Source organism: Mus musculus, chromosome 16 (assembly GCF_000001635.26).
Source record: "Mus musculus strain C57BL/6J chromosome 16, GRCm38.p6 C57BL/6J".
In the NCBI taxonomy this organism is placed as follows: Eukaryota; Metazoa; Chordata; class Mammalia; order Rodentia; family Muridae; genus Mus; species Mus musculus.
This window is the reverse complement of record NC_000082.6, coordinates 21,793,796-21,799,074: the sequence shown is the minus strand read 5'-3', so window position 1 is coordinate 21,799,074 and position 5,279 is coordinate 21,793,796. Positions and strand designations below refer to the sequence as shown.

At 42.5% G+C, this 5,279-nt stretch overlaps 1 long non-coding RNA gene across 2 annotated transcripts in view; it reads right to left on the bottom strand.

Moving 5' to 3' along the window:
* Positions 1–4,728, bottom strand: part of 1300002E11Rik (RIKEN cDNA 1300002E11 gene) — a 14,694-nt gene extending 9,966 nt beyond the window's left edge. For both annotated transcript variants that reach the window (NR_037958.1, NR_037957.1), the window contains exons 1-2: positions 4,629–4,728; positions 3,100–3,225 (exon numbers count right to left, since the gene is read on the bottom strand). This is a non-coding gene — a long non-coding RNA (RIKEN cDNA 1300002E11 gene). The remainder of the gene's footprint in view (positions 1–3,099; positions 3,226–4,628) is intronic.
* Positions 4,729–5,279: the final 551 nt, after the last annotated feature.

Genomic DNA, 5,279 nt, shown 5'->3' with positions numbered 1-5,279 from the left:
TTTTAACAAGATATACAACCAGTAGTGTAACATACATACGTATGTAGTGTGTATAGCCTATTCTCAAAACAAGTCTCATTAATAAAGACTATTTTTAGATTCTTGAACAATCCCTCCACTCATATTGTAAGGCTAAGGCTCCTAATGCTATTATTTTAAATGTCCCACAATAAAAGTCTGAAAAGACAAAGACACTGGAGAAATAAAAGTTACCAGACATTTTTGCTGACTCCAAGGTAATTAACCAATTCAAAGTAGTACATAATAAAACTACTAGACATGGTTCTCTGACTTTTCTTTCTGGCTTGCTGATTTTATTGAGAGAGAACAAGTCATTCCCTGAAATGTCTTGAAACGGCTGTAAACATCATGGAGAAAGTGGGGCAGGTGGGGAAGTGGCTCAGCTGTTAGGGCACTAGCTTGACCCGGGTTCAATTCCTAGTACCGACACTGTGGCTCACAATGTCGGTAACACTATAGTCCCAGGGAATCTGTCACTCTTCTGGCTCCCCTGGGCACCAGGCACATGTGTGTGGTACACATATATACATGCAGATAAAACACACACACACACACGAACACGAATACACATGTATCATAAATTTTAACATTCTAAGAAAAAACAAAACAAAATTAAACAATAGTTTTAAGAGTTGCTTAAATAGTACAGAGTCCCAGGGCAGGGTACAGTACTAGCCTAGAACAGTGTAGAGCAATAGGTTTGATCTTTAGTACCACAAGACTGGAAAGCACTTAAAAGAAACAGACCCCATCCCATTTAGTGACGCCAAGCCACTCAGACGAACCGTAGCAAAGAGTAGAAACCTACCTTGCAAGCAGAGGCAAGAGCAACCACTGCACTTGGTCAAGTCAGAGCCATACCATTCACTGTGCATGAATTCATATTAATAGTACCAATTTAATGTGAAAGTCTAAAACCTATATAATGCCACCAAGCTGTCCCTGCAGCTCTGAAAAAGGAGTAGAGCATTATATGGCCCTAGTCCTAAGAGTGCCGAGGTAAAGACAGTCCTAAGGGGTAGCGATGGGTCCTGTGTTTAGTAAACTGGCCACAGCTTTGGTGCTTGTTTCATAGTATTGTGAGAATACACACCGAGAGCAAAAGGAGCAAAGCTGGCAGAAAGTATAAAGAAACTAGATAATTCTTCCTTCTTTATACATCCATTGCTTGTTTAGGTTTGAAGAAACCTAGCTGTATGTATGTGTATGTATGTGTATATACAGATATATGGTGCTTTTTATATGTATGTATGTACATATGCATGCATGTGTATATACAGATATATGGTGCTTTTTATATGTATGTATGTATGTATGTATGCATGCATGTGTATATACAGATATATGGTGCTTTTAAAACCACAAATGAAAACATGCTGCACACATAGTTCTCTAGTGCTTTTCTCGGTTAATAATGAATCTGTGGCTCCACTTCATTATTTACATTAGCCACAGCGTGTTCCATGCAGCATTAGCCACAGCGTGTTCCATGCAACATTAGCCACAGCGTGTTCCATGCAACATTAGCCATAGAGTGTCCCATGCAACATTAATCGCAGAGTGTTCCATGCAACATTAGCTGCATTGTTCCATGAAACATTAGCCACAGATTGTTCCATGCAACATTAGCTGCAGAGTGTTCCATGAAACATTAGCCGCAGAGTGTTCCATGCAACATTAGCTGCAGAGTGTTCCATGAAACATTAACCGCAAAGTGTTCCATGCAACATTAGCCACAGAGTGTTCCATGCAACATTAGCTGCAGAGTGTTCCATGAAACATTAGCCGCAGAGTGTTCCATGCAACATTAGCTGCAGTGTTCCATGCAGCATTAGCCACAGTGTGTTTCATGCAACATTAGCCATAGAGTGTCCCATGCAACATTAATCGCAGAGTGTTCCATGCAACATTAGCTGCATTGTTCCATGCAACATTAGCCACAGAGTATTCCATGCAACATTAGCCACAGAGTGTACCATGCAACATTAACCGCAAAGTGTTCCATGCAACATTAGCCACAGAGTGTACCATGCAACATTAGCTGCAGAGTGTTCCATGCAACATTAGCCACAGAGTGTACCATGCAACATTAGCTGCAGAGTGTTCCATGCAACATTAGCTGCAGTGTTCCATGCAACATTAGCCACAGAGTGTTCCATGCAACATTAGCTGCAGTGTTCCATGCAACATTAGCCACAGAGTGTTCCATGAAACATTAGCTGCAGAGTGTTCCATGCAACATTAGCCACAGAGTGTTCCATGCATGAAGGCACTTTAATCAAACCTCCATCACAGTTTACTTCTAGTTGTTATTTTTTATTTCAAACATATTGTGACGTCATTATGTGTATATATTTGTATGCAAGCACAATCATGTGTACAAGATAAATTATTTCAAATAACACCTGTTAACAGAATTAAGCAAATTTAAACAAGAAACCAGCATATCTACAAAGGAGACAAGAAAATACCTTCAAATTAAATGCTTAGTGATGAAAAGTTGCCAAACATTAACACAGAGTTAGAAGCAGAGCAACAAATCAGGAAAACGGAAATAGGAAAAAAGAAAGGAGGAGGAGCAAATCAGCCTTACACAATCCAAAGATAAAAAGACCGAGAGAATACAAAAATGGGGAAAGGAGAAATTACATAAATAAGGCTAACTCAGGCAAGATAAGAAAAAGAAAAGGTATGGTTTCTCTCGCATAAAATAGAGTTACTCAACAGATCTGAGACATGCACTATTTGGCCACCACCTGATTTAGATGAGTATTTGAGCCTTTATTTTAACATAGTAACCACGGGCTGTTACTACAGACTGAGAAGCCTGGGGGAGAGGAGCTCCCAAAAAGGAAAAGTATCCTTTCTGCAGTACACCTGGTTTCTCTCTTTCAATCCTGACTTCCTCAACAGGAAAACAGTTACACTAGCATACAAACAAAGACGCCTTGCCTTGGAAGTTCCTGATTTTAAAAAGATAGATTTAGGCCTAATTTTTTTCTCCCATCTTAAAATATCTTTGACTCAACAGGGCTACTCTAATACAGCACCTAATATAAAACACAGTCGACAACTTACCTCTCCCAGTGTGTTCAGATCTGAATGCCACAACACAAACTGACTCATGTTTTGTCCGTTACTACATCCGGGGTTTCTTTACATGACATCCATGGCAGAGTCTGTAGGTAGCAGGGTTCTGCAAAACTAAAAACCTCAAAACTGTCAATGCACATACCTAGGTTACCACATGCATCAGTCCACTGTGCATAGCAGCTACACCATATGGGCACTTAGACATGCGGTCTAGGGGACATGACTCTGAACATGGTTAAAGTGGCCAAGACTATAGGAAAACAATAATACCTAGAAGATTTCAAAAGTTCAATGACATTTATCATATTTAAATATATTCTAATTCAGTGGCACAGTAACAGCATATAAAATGGGGGTGAGTAGAATCTCAGGGCTGTCCAGGAATTGTGAAAAGATTTAAACGTGAACAAACATAAATTTTTACTGCAAAAAAAGCGGTTTACTTTTGGAGTGTTCAACTGACTTGAAGAAAAGCTCCGATTTAAAATCAAAAGATGCTTACTAGTTTCTTAGGGAAAACACAACCATGCAACATAAATTCATTGTCTACTAACCCCACTCTATCCAATCTAATGACACATTTTGGGAACCTCTCAAGATCTGCCTTTTATTTGATAGCCCGTGCACACAGCCACATTCCTGGGGCTACGCGTAGGTGGTGACTCTTGCTGAGATCTGATTACACAGCACATTATAGCATCTGCACTGTATTTCATTTGATAGCCCAAACTTGGTGGTTACAATACTTGTTTTTTGTGGGGTGCATATGTACACTCTTCATAATATTTAATGGCGCCTTTAACAAAGGAAACACTTTAATCTTCAAGGGTTGGGGGGGGAATTGGGAGCTGCTACAATCGTTCCTTGGGTCTATACACAGCAGGTGGAGCCCGACTACATATTTATAAATTACTGTTTTTATATTCGTTGTAACTCTTATCCATCTTTTAAATAGTTTACCAACATAATAAATCTTTAAGAAAAAGAAAACTTACACTGCTAAAAAGAAAGCATTTATAACACCAGCTACCAGTACGGTGCGACAACCGCGGCTAATTATTCGATAACCTCCCTGGTATCGCACAGTTCTTCCCAGAAAAGTAAAGGCAGCCTCAAGAAGCCAGACAAGCGCCTTATCCTCTCCACCAAGAGATTAGGACCCATTTGTACATTTCACTAACTTTAAAACAAAACGGGTCAGGATTTTCTTCTGCACCCGCGTCATAGGGCAGGGAGGGGGCAAGCAAAGTAACCGGGAGTCGCGTTTGCAGAGGCGGGATGCTGACACCCGGGATGCACTCAGCAGCTGCGCCAGTCGGGCTTCGCACTCTGTCCAAACCCTTTCCAGCAGGTGTCCACCTCTCTCTCCCAAGACCTATAGGAGACCGGGTCGCTGACCCCTACTCCATCCCGGGCTCAGGAGTAGGCAGCGAGCCCAGCTGAGCGCACCGCAGCTGCCCCAAAAGCCATGTCGCCAACTCCCTCTAGCGCCGCTAGGTTCCTAGAAGACTTACTTCTTCAAAGCGCTCGGCCCGAAGCCGAGTCCGCACGCCCGCAAGCCTTCCTCCCACCGCGTTCCTCCTACAGCGCTGGACACCCACCCCAGCGCAACCCCAATGCGCAGGCGCCACCTCTGCCTCCACAGCTTCCGCGTATGACGTCACTTCCGACACACGGCTCAGCAGTGGGCTCCCGTGGTTTTAGCTTGCGGGTCCTGGGCTGAGTGACCCAATTCCTTTATTCTACAGACTCGTCCATGCTGAAATTTACCGCTCCAATCCGAATTAGCGGGGCGTTTGGACAAATCACGAGATTGTCGAGTCCCACGTCTCTGCCGGGTGTCGGCCTCTGAGATTGTGATTGCTGGCTGCAGTGCTGCCCCTTTCACTTCTGAGGGTATTGGTGTTGTGTTACAAGGGCAACCTGTCCCAACCGTGTAAAACACCAGTACCCACAACCTGAAGCTGTTGTGTTACTTGAGGTAATGCATAGAACGTTCCAGCATACTGCAATGAACATTAACAGGTTTTTTGTTTTGTTTTTTTTTCTAATGATGTGATATACTCTCTTGTTTCCGCACTGGAACACATACGTGTATAGCAGACTGGAACTACTTTTGTTCAGTGGTTAGCTGATGATACTGGGTACCTTCTCCTCGATAGACA